Source organism: Opisthorchis viverrini (assembly GCF_000715545.1).
Source record: "Opisthorchis viverrini unplaced genomic scaffold opera_v5_2, whole genome shotgun sequence".
NCBI lineage: Eukaryota > Metazoa > Platyhelminthes > Trematoda > Opisthorchiida > Opisthorchiidae > Opisthorchis > Opisthorchis viverrini.
The window spans coordinates 751,862-766,551 of record NW_008751658.1 but is presented as its reverse complement, the minus strand read 5'-3'; positions in this window follow the sequence as shown (position 1 = coordinate 766,551).

Genomic DNA, 14,690 nt, shown 5'->3' with positions numbered 1-14,690 from the left:
GGTCGCGATGCTCTGATTGGTTCACGGGTTCACGAAGTGATACACAGGATCGAGGCTTGCGCCCAAGTTTCCTGGGTCGCTTTTGTTCATGTCGATCAGTGGCTGTCGTCCACCTGAAAGGGGCAAGTGAAAAAAGGATGTAGCACTGCTCTTCATGTTCTCAGCGCGGGGCAGTATGCTTGCCAGAGCGAGGATTCGCATAAATAAGTGTCTGACAGTGATTTAAACTGGGTTCGAGAAGGAGCGTGGACAACCGTCGGAGGAAGGTCATTCCACGTCGGTTCAATGGTACAAGACCAGTTTGCCAAGCTTTGCTCAAACAGGACATAAGTAAGAATTAGGGTCACTCGGAGGCGACGATACTCCAGGGGAAATAGACCAAGCATCGCGAGACGCGTTTCGTAGTCCACGGATTTGAAGCCGGCAAATATTCTCGTGGCGGATCGCTGGACACGCTCAGTGAGGGTGACGTCTTTCGTGGTTCCTGAGTAGACAGTTTGGTTGGCGCATTCCAGGAGCGGTCTGACGTAGGCCCCAAAGAGAATTTGGAAGTCCATGCGAGTAATACGGGAGTAGGTGTGTGGGGTCATCCGTAAAATGGCGAATGCAATCCGGGCCGATTTCTCATGATGTAGTGAGAAGGACAAGTTTGAGGAGACCCAGATGCCCAAACCCTTTTTGGGATCTATCCTTCCGCACCATGCATAACAAAGACATTCGCTGAGCCTCCTAAGAACGACATATGGACGCACTTTTCGTCACTCAGAGAAAGGTGCCAGTCCAACGACCACTGCTTGGCAGCGTCTACATCCATTTGGAGGGCACTGACATTGGAACTCCAGGATTTCAAGTCGTCCGCAAAAAGTAAACATGGACTCGCAAGAGCGTCTGGGAGGTCGTTGACGTAGATCAGAAACAGGAGTGGTCCCAAGACGGAGCCTTGAGGAACTCCAATGGAGACCGGCGCTTGAGAAGTATAGGTCGAGCCTATTCTCACTCGGAATGATCTGTCTGATAGGAGCGCCTTGATCCGGCGAAGGATTTTCCCTCGAATCCCGTGAGACTCGAGTTTGTGGAGCAGCGGAACGTGTGGGACCCTATCAAATGCTTTTGAGAAGTCGAAAAATATGGCATCCGATATGAGTCTTTCGTCCTTGGCTTGGGTTAAGCTGTCCATAAACACGAGCACGTTTGTCACGCAAGAGCGGTTTGGGAGAAATCCGTGTTGAGCTGGAGATATCAGGTTGCTGGGAGAAGGTGGTCTAGGATAGCTCGCTTCAGAATGCGTTCCATCACCTTGCACGGCGCGCTAGTGAGGCTTATAGGCCTGTAGCTGCCAGGCGATAATCGGCCACCAGTTTCGTAGAGTGGCGCGACAATCACCTCCTTCCGGGCAGAGGGAAGGCGGCCTTCGTCAAGCGACTGAGGAAACACCCTGTTTGGACGATTTCCCATTATGGAGGACGTTTCCTTCAGGATCCTTGGTTGGACCTCGTTGGACCCCAACCCGCAGAATGGGTTGATCTGGTGCAAGAGTTGACGAGTGTCCTACACCGTGAAGACCAAGTCAGTTACAGGCTGTTCGTAGTTCCGCCTTGACAGGAGTAGATGTGACGAAGAAGCTGGGGCCGAGCATAGACACGCATAGTGTTCTCTGTAAACCTCAGGTACCACTGTTGTGTCATTCGTCGTTTCTACGTTTCTGTCCCTCAAGGAGAACGTGGATGGTTTGTTTATGCGGCGATGTCTCATTTATTTGAACAAGACGTTCTTGTTTTTCCGAGCGAGGTCCAGGATGGTGGCTTGTTTTCGTATGTTCCATTGGCGGATTTCTGACTTGCAGCGGTTCCGCATTTTACGAAAGGCTAGCTCAGCTTCTGTATCCCTGTAGTCAACTTTTTGAAAAAGGGGTGAGACGTATTTTCCAGAAGTAGTCGAATCTCTTTTGGCATCCTGCGGTTCATTCGGGTGCGTGCCGGTTTTTTTGAAACGAACGTCGCGCCAGCCTCGTGAACTACCTGGACAATGGTCCACTGGAGCTGGTCCCAGTGTGACTTGTTCAAGAAAGATGCAAATTCCTACGAAAACTTTGACCGTTGCTGTTTCTAGCTCTTTCAGCACCCCCATTTTGGCGACCAGATTGCTGTTGATCAGGGATTTTCGGCAAGCTTTCACCTTTCTGGATTCTTGGCTGTTTTGGTGCGGTTTGACCGGAAAATTGTTTCTGTGAGGCCCTGGGCGCTGCGTGGCGGCACCAAGAAGTAATGATTTTGGTGGCACTCCCAAGAGGCTCGTTTTCGCGGAGGAATGCACCTTGAAGCAAGCCAGCAGTTTTCTAATCTGGCAACTTTTATGTGGCTTGTTTGGCTGCAGTCGCTCTTCTTTCATGTTGGTGTGGACACCCGACCCGCCAGCGATCAGCGTGGCCACCTGGATGTACGAGGGATTTTCTGGATGGCGGTGATCATGTTTATGGCTTTGCTTATCGGGGTCCTTGGCGACGGTTGTGTCCACAACAGGGAGGCCGCTTTTGACGGAGTGGAGCTGGAGATTGGCTTCGCTGGTTGTCCCCGCACATCTGACACAGTCAAGTTTAGAGTCTGTGGCTTTGTTGAGGTGTGTGTGCCTGCAGCTGTATCGTCAGTTACGGATATAAGCGCTGATAGCTCCACGTACTTTGGGCCCTGCTTGCACGTGAGGTTTGCCCCCTTTGCTGCATTTGGTGGGCGAGAGGCTTGTGTTGGTCGAATAAAAACTGCTGTTCGGAGACGCAGCTGGTTTTGTCGGCCTGCTTTCGGGAGCACAGGGGGATATGACCACAATCGGTTTGGTCATGAGTTTGGGGTCGGCTTAATTGGTGCCCAGCGGAAGCCTGTTTCGTGCCTCCACCCCAGACCTGTCGTAACCCAGCTCTCGCGAGTCCAGAGGGTGATCCTCAGTGAGACGCCTGACCATTGGGTTGGCCTTCAGAATGCTGTCAGCCCTCTCCAAGTTCTTCTGTACGTCAGATGGGAAAGGAAGAGTGACTAGAAGTCCAAGAGTTCGCTTGCTTCCCTTCTGGCGGAACCATTCTGCGTGGACCGAATGATCAGTCTTGGTGAGAACATTGCTAAGGATTGATTGTGCTACCTTCGCTGGCGTGAGTTTTCCGGGGAATGCCCCCAGATTATCAATGTATTTCCTTGAGGTCCTGTCCACTAGAGGCGCTGTGGTGGTCTTTATAGCCGTGTCGAAGAGTTGTATGACTTTCTTTGCAGCCAGAGGATCCGGCATGGATATCTCGGGGTACTCGTTCAGTGAAGAAAGTTCCGTGCAAACTTTCGTCCAAGTCACTGCATTCTTAGTGTCTGAATCCTCCAGCGCCTTTGAAAGACGCTTTAATTTCGCGTCGAGTATCCCGATCAAAGCGGACCATTGAAATCGGTCTTTATGCAACTGCAGTGGGGATTGGGTACCGTTTTTTGGGCTCTCCTCTTGACTGCGGTATGTATTGCACCCTTAACGTAGAGGCAGGTGGCGCAGATAAACGGGTCAGGAGAGTTAACTAGTCCGCTTATCTGGTCGTTCTGTAAACACTTGCATTTGAAGTGCCAGCAGGCCTTGAAGGTGCGGCATTGTTTACCGCGTTTGACGTTCGACGGGCAGCCGTTTCGCACACATCTGTTGTTGTCTATCAATGGCCGCAGAGGGCAATCCGTATAAATTGATGTCATGTTTCGGGCTAGATGTAAAATAGGAAGTGCGCGCAAAATATCAAGGGTTGTCTCTCAGATGTTTTGTCAGCGTAATAAAATTCAACAATTACTCGTGTGTAATCTGTGAATAAATTTAACAACGAAAAAATTCCTTCACAAATTTGCACGAGGGAAAAACAAAACCAACTCCGAACGTACCGCAATATTCAAAAATTGGGTGTCACGATGCGACCGTCCAAATATCTCAATATTTAGGCTAGTTAGTTATGCACGGATAAAGTCAACGGAGTTGATTCACCCACAAGCCAACCAAAAACAAATGAATGGCGGAAACGTTTCAGATGGCCTATACATAAAGGATACTGTAATGCAAAATAGGGGTTCGCGAGATGACGGACACATTCGCCCCGTAGTAATGCTGATGCTCCATGCTATTATTGCGACTTTTTGTGAGGCGTACAACAACGGTTGACTTGAGGCCCTGTCCCACACCTGGCCTTTACCAAGCAAATTTATTTGATTCTAGTGTTGGATAGACACCAGTCACACTATACCGAACAGTGTTTCGGAAGATCCCCGGATTACATAAATGTGAATTCTAGTAATTTAGGACCAAGAATTTTAGTAGATGCGCTATATTTGCGTTCAGAAAAGCAGAAAATTTACTCTAAAACTAAGTAGCTGCTTCGGTGGTGTTTTAGCTGTTAGTCCTCTTGGGGATGCTGATCATAGGGGTCTGTAGTGTTTAGTATCAACCTTTGGCATCCATTATGACGTAGCGCACTTTGCCAATCGGATAAACGTTCTTTGTTTGAATACGGAAACTACAAAACACGCGCACTTGCACAGTTTCACGGAATACAAACGTGGTCACGTGCTTCTACGCCCTCTTCTGGTTTCGTTCACGCTTACGGCTGTCATTCACGAGTCTCATGAGCTACCTCTGGTGGCACAACATTTCAGACTATTTTCGGAACTTGTTATTAGTATGAAAGGCTCAGAAGAAGACCTCTGGTCAACCATGATTGTACTATTGTTTATTCACTGACCTGGGCCAACGATGAAATATTTTAAAGAGAACAATCATTAGTGAGTCTGTCCCACCTGACATCATTATTACTTTACGCAAAATCCAATGCTAATATTTGCATTTCTTTGCCTCACAGTCCTGGTAAAGCAAATTATTGATTAGCCAGACCACAACAAATCTGGCGAGTCTGAGTCTCCCTGGATATTCTTTTTAGCCTTTCTTCTGAGTCTCCGTATTGTTTTCTTTACTCGGTCATTATGGAGGCACACCTCGATTCATCGGATTTAGTTGCGAACGCAATTTGCATCCGTTTACCAGACCATAACCCCCACAATCCCAGTATGTGGTTTCCCTAGGTCTGGTCCAATCCCATTACTTGATGTATTATTTCCCAAGCCACCCGTCCTTCCAATGTCGTATATCATCCTGTTAGCTGCGCAGCAACAGAAGTAGGAGATCCTTGTTGGTAGTGTGAGGAGATTTGGGATTTTTGTGAAGAGTTCGTCCTGTAAGTGAAGCCAATCCATGCGAGAAGCAATGGACAGCTGTTTCATCCTTATTGGGAATCATCAGCAGTGTGTATCTCACGAAAATCCGAAAAGTCTCGAACCAGCGACCTCCTGGCTATTAGTTTAAACGCTTAATCGTTCGGCCACGAGCGGCTGATCAGCATTGTGATTAACTCGCCCCTAGACGGGATACAGCGCGCTCATCCTTAAATCACGGGATCCACATCACATGGTCACAAGTGTTGAGTGGCTCCTCGAGCAACGACTTTTCAGATAGAAGTTTCACTCATCGGGTGAAGTTTATTCTATAATAATAATAATAATACTAATAACGTATATTCTCAACTTGTGGGTGGCATACCGTCTGGCATGATCATGCGTTTACGGTCAGGCTGGGGTATGATAGGGGGATTTGCGGGCAGCGGGGATTTTGCGAAAAGGTGGGAATGTCATCAACAGTGGGAGGTACTCGATTAAATAATAATAATATTTTTCTTTTGCAACTTATATGGAACGATAGGGATGAGGTCCGATTAATTCATAGACTCAGTCGGCTGACATGAACTAAAACTGTGAAACTATTGCTGGCCCGGATTGACCTTCTTGGGCGGTTGAGTAAATGGCCGGAGTCTTGACGAGCAAAAGTGGAGGTGCAGATAGGATAACTCGAATCGGGAGAACATGGCAAGTTTACTCTCAAGATCTACCCAAGCCACGTTGTTAGTTCCGTCTTCGACCTACACCCACTGAATAGACAGATTCCGAATCATTAAGTATTGTAATCTCACTAAAGCTGACACCTTTACCGATCGTTTACAACAGCCAGAGATCAACGAGCATCGATCACGTTCACCATCCCGATCATTTTCTCGTTCCCGCCTCGCTTGGTACTAGAATCACCGATCTTTCGGTCCTAAAGCACCCAAATCTCAACCACATTGTTCCTTACAGCCGTGTTCTAACAGCTCTCTGAACACTTCAACCAGTCGGCAACGGCGAGGACTCTCTGTGGCCCTCCTCGCGCCAGTCGCCTATTCTACATCGCCGATCGTTCAAGTATTCCACGTTTTTTCGTAGGTACACGAGCTGGAGTTTGTGTGATGCCACATAAAAATCCACTTCCTCATTCCGCTTGTTACTCGTTGCAAGCCGATAACGGTACCCGCATTGCTACATACGGTGAACATCCATTCACCCTTGACTTCGGATCGTGACGTGCGTTCAATCGGATTTTCCTTTTGGCCGACGCACAAATCCCCTCATTGGCGCAGACTTTCTTACTCACTGAAACATATCAATCGATGTGCGATACAAACGTCCAATGGGCGTGTTAACTTCCCACTCAGTCAACGGAATTAGTGCCCCGAATTCGTGCACAGGTATCCGAGTTATCCTATCTGATTACCACTTGGTGTTATACTTACGGATTTTCCAACCCATAACCATCCATGTCAGCACACACAAACGGTAACTCATTTCGTCGTTCACCACATCCAAACGAGTGGTCCATACCAACCCACGTCGACTCCATCCGGACAAGCCCCAGATTGCGAAGCATAAGTCCGAACACATGCCCGACCTCATCATCATCATCCGTGCTTCGAGTCATTGGCCCTCACCCCTACAAATGGTACCCAAGAAATCTAAAGTTGATTGGAGACCTTGTGGAGATTACCGTTCTCTCAATAACGCCACAATCTTAGAGGGGTATCCCACACCACATATCCATGATTTCGCAAGTACCTCATGCCACACAACCATTTTTTTCAAACTCCAAACGTGCATACCACCGTATCCCTGTAGCCCACGGATGACATCCCTAAAACAGCTGTCACAACACCGCTCGGTGTTTTAGATTTAACGCGCATGCTCTTTAGTCTTCGAGATGCGGCTCAAACATTTCAACGTTTCATGGATGAACTTCGACGTGTTTTGCCTGTTGAAAATGCTTAATTAGGCGACGTTTAAATGGCTAGCATTTCCCAAACTGGGCATGCTCGTCATATCCGAGCAGACTTTCAACGTCAACATACGCTCAAACATTAACACCTGCTAGTTTATTGTTGCTGGTTTATATTTTCTTGGCAGCCACATTGACGCAAAGAGTATCTCACTACCATACAATCGCATTCTGGCTTTAGAACAATCTCATTATCTCCACTATCACCCAACTTCGTCGTTTCATTGGTATCGTCAAATATTATCGGTATTTCACCCTTCATCAGGCAGATATTGTAAGCCACCAACTTATTCACTTGGCCCCAGAGAAAAATCTCTCACCTTCTCCCTTGCCGCCATTACTGCTTTCGAAGGAGCCAAGCAAGCCATCGCTCACGCCACAAACTATCCTCGATACCTGCGCAGACAAAGCTTGTTTTGCTAACTGATGCTTCGAACGCTGGTGTCGGCGCCGTACTCCATCAAGTTGTTATCAACGTATGTCAACCAGTATCTTTTCTCTTGCAGAAGATGAAGGCTGTAAAAACGCGTTACAGTATTTTTGGTCGTGAATTACTTCCAATTCACTTTGCTGTTCGCCATTTCCGGCACTTGTTAGAACGAAGATCGATTACCATTCAAACCGAACATAGCGATACAAACGTCCAATGGGCGTGTTAACTTCCCACTCAGTCAACGGAATTAGTGCCCCGAATTCGTGCACAGGTATCCGAGTTATCCTATCTGATTACCACTTGGTGTTATACTTACGGATTTTCCAACCCATAACCATCCATGTCAGCACACACAAACGGTAACTCATTTCGTCGTTCACCACATCCAAACGAGTGGTCCATACCAACCCACGTCGACTCCATCCGGACAAGCCCCAGATTGCGAAGCATAAGTCCGAACACATGCCCGACCTCATCATCATCATCCGTGCTTCGAGTCATTGGCCCTCACCCCTACAAATGGTACCCAAGAAATCTAAAGTTGATTGGAGACCTTGTGGAGATTACCGTTCTCTCAATAACGCCACAATCTTAGAGGGGTATCCCACACCACATATCCATGATTTCGCAAGTACCTCATGCCACACAACCATTTTTTTCAAACTCCAAACGTGCATACCACCGTATCCCTGTAGCCCACGGATGACATCCCTAAAACAGCTGTCACAACACCGCTCGGTGTTTTAGATTTAACGCGCATGCTCTTTAGTCTTCGAGATGCGGCTCAAACATTTCAACGTTTCATGGATGAACTTCGACGTGTTTTGCCTGTTGAAAATGCTTAATTAGGCGACGTTTAAATGGCTAGCATTTCCCAAACTGGGCATGCTCGTCATATCCGAGCAGACTTTCAACGTCAACATACGCTCAAACATTAACACCTGCTAGTTTATTGTTGCTGGTTTATATTTTCTTGGCAGCCACATTGACGCAAAGAGTATCTCACTACCATGCAATCGCATTCTGGCTTTAGAACAATCTCATTATCTCCACTCCACTATCACTTCGTCGTTTCATTGGTATCGTCAAATATTATCGGTATTTCACCCTTCATCAGGCAGATATTGTAAGCCACCAACTTATTCACTTGGCCCCAGAGAAAAATCTCTCACCTTCTCCCTTGCCGCCATTACTGCTTTCGAAGGAGCCAAGCAAGCCATCGCTCACGCCACAAACTATCCTCGATACCTGCGCAGACAAAGCTTGTTTTGCTAACTGATGCTTCGAACGCTGGTGTCGGCGCCGTACTCCATCAAGTTGTTATCAACGTATGTCAACCAGTATCTTTTCTCTTGCAGAAGATGAAGGCTGTCCAAACGTGTTACAGTACTTTTGGTCGTGAATTACTTACGATTTACCTTGCTTTTCGCTATTTCCGGCACGAAGATCGATTACCATTCAAACCGAACATAGGCCACCCACGTATGCTTCTAACGCAAAGCCTCATCGATATTCACCACGCGAGATACGCCACCTTGACTACATTTCACATTTCATTATCGACAACCGGTACACTCCAGGCTCGGACGATGTCGCAGATGCACTCTCCCGTCCTGACATCAACACTCTTCACCCTTCCACGCAGCCGGACCCAGACAAGCTGGCGAACCTTCAAAATAGTGATCCAGTTTTTTGCCCAATCTATCCTTCCCTTCATTTCAAGTCTCTTCAATTCCATTACCCCTCCAATCCGGAGCCATTTTGTGATATGTCTACCGGCTCAGCCCGCCCAATCGTCCCCAAAGCCTTTCAAAGCGTCGTTTTCGACCGCTTCCATGAATTTTCTCATCCAGGAATCAGAGTAACCAGGACGTTGCTCAGTGCACGCTCTGTATGGCCCTGCATGAATAAGGACTTGACATCCTGGGCCAAACAGTGCAACACCTATCAATGGAGTAAAGTAACTCCGCATGCGAACTCACCCATTTTCCACTTACCGTTCTTAATGCTCGATTCACACACTTTCATCTCGATATTGTTGGTCCACTCTCCCCATCAAACGGTTTCCCCCATATCCTTACCATGACTGATCGTTTTACCCGTTGGCCAGTATCTGTGCCCATTTCAGGTACTTCAGCTGAAACGGTTGCCTTTTCATTTGTGCAGCACTGGGTGAGTAACTTTGGCATACCCTCCACCGTTACTACTGATCGCGGTTCAGAATTTCAGTGTAACATCTTCCGTGAGTTTTCTACACTATTCGGTTTCCATCACATTTCGACAACCGCGTATCACATTGGCCCCAACAGTCTGGTTGAGCATTTCCATCGCTTCCTCGAAGCCGCATTGACTGCCCAAACGAACCCATCTTCATGGTCCTCTTCTTTACCCATCATTTTGCTTGCTATTCGCTCCACTTTTAAGAAAGAGCTTCATTGTTAACCAGCCGGACCAGTATACGGTAAAACCTTATGTTTGCCCGGTGAACGGGCTTCCTCTTCTGGCGCACAGCCCGAATTACCCAACACATTCGTCACCCGTCTGAAACAGTATGTGTCCGAACATCGTGAGACCCCAACCAGATGATCAATGCGAAAAGAACACATCTCAGCCTATCTATCTTCTACATCATATGCATTTGTCTGACATGACACAACGAAGAAACTTCTTCAACCCTGTTATAATGGTCCCTTCAAGGTTATTGAACGTCTTTTCAAATACTTCGTTTTAGAGAGAAGCGGAAACATGACACAGTCTTCATTGGTCGTCCGAAGCCTGCTTACATTGAATCACTCACGACCTCATCCAGCAACCATGCTATCCCACCAACACCTACACCAACCAGAGATACATTTGCCGCCAACCTCACTTCTCCCTTGAATCACTACGACCTCATCCAGCAATCATGCTATCCCACCAACACCTACACCAACCAGAGATACATTTGCCGCCAACCTCACTTCTCCCACTAGTCGTTCCGGACGACGCGTCTGTTTCCCTCAGCACTTAGCTGATTACGAAATTCGAAGTCAGCAACTTTTTGATTCACCTCCTTCATTATCCAAGCGTTTTCCCATTTCACGGTCAACGCTCTAGTGAAAGGGTAGTGTGGTGTTTTGTACGTTCATTTTGCTTCCGTTATGACGCTACGTGTTTCTCAATTTGGAAAAGCGTTCTTTGTTTGAATCCAAAATCACAAAAAACGCGCACTTTTACAATTTCACAAAATATAAACGTGATCACGTACTTCTATTCTCTCTTCAGATTTCATTCGTGCTTACAGCGGTCATTCACGAGTCTCATGTGCTAACTCCCGTATCAAAACATTCCAGACTATCTTCTAAATCTATTATGTGTGAATTGTTTAAAGAATACCCTGGACAACCATGATTGCAATATTGTTTGTTTGCTCACCTGGACTATCAACAAAATATTTTAAATGGAACAATTATTAGTGAGTCTGTACCTCCAGACGTCTTTTTCATTGTGTACCTAGTCTACCGTTTTTATTTATATTTATTTGTTACACAGTCCTGGAAAAGTTAATTATTACGAAGTCAGACCACTACACTGTAGTGGTGCAGTCATTATGAAGGCATGCTCTTTGAGATTTGTGGGTACTCACGATGGCGGAGCAGCTGAGGGATAACACAAATTGCGGCCATTATCTTACAGTGAGCCGAGTGGTCTATGTATAAACTTGCCCGATCTAAACGGGGTGGACTTAAGGGTCAGATACACCCAGATATTAGCTTTCGTGTTTTGAATCCCCCCGTGAATCAACGGTGCCTTTCCGTGTTTCCCGACTACTTTTGAGTAATGTGACTTACACCGGTTTGATATGATACCGTTTGTTTCTTAGCCGCTCGTTTTGCCCCCTGTTTCGTCCCTGCTTAAATTCTGCTTATTCTTCAGTAACTGATGTCAGCATTTGTTGCCAATCCGCCATTGCTTACAAGTTTGTCTCGGTTGCGCCTAATTTTGCACGTCCACTCCTATGGAAGATCGGACCGGCCGGGTATTGGACCCAGAATTCCCGGACGGCAGGCGCACGCGCCATTCAGCACACCAACCTGACGCCCGGAACTGTTGATTATTTTGTATTATCTATGTACCGCACCTGCCAGATAGCCTTAAGTGAGATCTGTTTTAAACGGACGACTTGCCAGGTGACACGTTCTGCCGTGTCGCGCTGTCAACCGGAAGACAGTCTCTCACCTCTCAAACCACTGATTTTCTGCACCGTTATCTCTATATACGGTCAGCTCACACTGTCAGACTGCTTCTCTATGTATGCTCGTACATAGTGCAGTGTTGTTGTTGCTTCCAGAAATTCCAACTGTGTCAGTGACTATTTTCCGCTCCTGCCAATTACGTCGTTATTGACTTACGTTTGCTTGATTCATGACAGTGGCTAATCCTTTTGTCTGTAGAACCAGTTCCTGACAATCCTCAATACATCATCTGCTGCCTACGTCCGTCTGCTCCTATTGACTATTGGCTACGAGCCTCGTATAATCTAATAGCCGTAACCGTCCTGTGAGATCTATAGCCACCCGTAACTTACACGTATTTTAGGGGACATGCCAAGCTGAAGCAAGGTCAGTCCAGTACTAGTTGAAAACGGCTGGCAACAGCATAACGGGAAGAGTTGAAACCAGGGCATCCTGCCAATGTGTGGAATTGCCAATTACTGAGCTTACACGGGTGATAATGAGAGGAAGAAGGAGCGGTCAATATCCGTTACATAAGCACGCGATGTCGGTGGAACGACTACAATAGCAGTCGAAGTTGGCAGTCTCTAGAACAGCTTCAAATCCGTAAACTGGTGAGCTCACACAGTGAGTGGTTAGCGCGCCTAAGTTAACAAGAACTAAACAGTGTGGAAACATGAGGTTCACCAACTGTGGCAAAACAGTGGATTAATCCCAAAAGGAGTGAAGCTCTTTTGCCTGAACTTAGAATAAGCCACGCATCCACGAATACGAGTGATGGGAGAGTGATGTGGTTACAGAAGGTGACTCACAAGCATAAAGACGTTCATTTCCAATGAGTTCTCCAGCTGATTAAACCATGGGGGATATGGCCCTGAAGAAAACTACTGAACTATATGCATTCGGATCCAGACAAGACTCAGCAGCTGCTATTAGGTGAGGCGACACAGGTGGCAATAAAAACGCAATGGCGCAAATTTATTTGACAGACTCCTCGATTGTTGTGTTTCTACTTTTTCAATTTAGCCGATAGAATAGGTGCGTGATCTAGTTTATATGAATGCAAGCTTGGTAACACTGAGAAAAATGGTGCATCGATTCTGGAAGAGTCAAAGCAAAGGATAGAGGTGAGTGGGGTAGCAAACTGTGTTTAACGCAAATGGTAGGGGCACAATTGGTAGAGGTGACATTGAAACGAGGTAGGAGGAAATTGTGAAGTAGAAGTGATTCACAAATGGTTTACATGGTGCAATTTAAAGCTTATTGTATTGCTGTAGACAAGCTCGACGGCGGATATGCAGGGGTCTCCTACTTCACATTTTATCCCCCAACTCACCATGAAAAAGCTGGTGGTGGATGTGGATACCGGATGCCTTTTTCAGATGGCCTTACGGGTAGATTTGATTTCGTACCATACTACGGTCAGCTTTAGTGAGGCACAATTATTGAGGGATTGCGGTGTTGGTGGTTCATTCTTTCTCCGTGACATGAAGAATTTTCAGGCGCAACAATCAAGAGCAAAAAGACATCGTCCGTATGCTTCCAGCGCACATGCACAGCAGAAGAGGCGGCAAAATGCCTTAGAGCAAAACCTGATAGCCACGTCCAGGTGATGCTTAACGCCAAAGCGCTTCACGAGGTGAACGAATTCGGTACTCGTTTTTAAAATTCACGCGTTTTTGTTATCAAGTGTAGATCTGTTGATTGTTTGCTGGTGGAACATATGAAACTTATGTAACACTTTCGAATAGTTCTTGTCGCTCTAAGTTGAATCCAAGAGGAAATCTGACAGAAAGCCAATGTAAGCCAATTCCCCAAGTGAAGTGAAATTTTTTTGCGCCGGAATGTTGCGTTTTGTTGCGTATGTGCTCAAACCAAAAACATTCTGATCTACGTTCAGATTTTCGCAGCTCACCAAATTTTGCTGTCCACTAAAGCATTCATACCTCTGGCGGAAAGTCTGGTGGAATAATTTCCCAGCATCGCTGAGGAACCAGAATACCTGAATGGGGCTCAACTATTTGGGCTGCTACTCGCAACTCGCTTGCCCAATCACTTTAGTGCACCATGGACACGGCAGCCTTGGAAAATTTCATTCCATTGTGCGAATACTGAGCTCCAGGTTAACGTGTTAGGATTAATTTTATTTAAACCCATAATTGTAGACCAAAACACAGCTTTCCGAAGGCAACAACACATACACTGGATCCATGTGGCAGTCGTGGTATGAAGAAACATCCGACACACCAGTTTTGACCCGACATACAACATTCGAAAGTATACATCGCACCTGCGCCGATATTTTTTGATTAGAAAACAAAGAGTGAAGGAATGGCACCAAAGAAACGTCAATGACGGTATGTAATGAAATTCCTAGCCGAGGGTAATAAATGCTTCTGGACGATCAAGCTTTCCAGTGATTCTCCGTCGGCCAATTCGAAGGCATTCGTTAGGTTCACATTCAGATCACAGAGTGCTTGGTCCCGTTTTAAACAGTTCCTAAAGTTTGTCTAGCAAAGAAAGTTAATTTAATCGAAAGTTATCTACCTAAGACCCAAAAGACTATGAAGGAGCCATTTCCTCAATAATGGCCGTGGGCTAGACGCACGCCGAAAAGGAGCCATTTAATAATGGCCGTGGGCTAGACGCACGCCGAAAATTTCTGTGAAACCGTGGTTCGAAGGAGGAAAACTTTAAAATAAAGTCAGTCCATTTGATGGTAATTTTTCGGGCGTATGGGATCTTCCCAAACGGCCGCAGTTTTGTTGAAAGTTGTTTAAATCTACTCAATCCACACGATATTCAAGACCCGGGATATTCATATTTTAAATGGCTGCTATGGCTGAGCA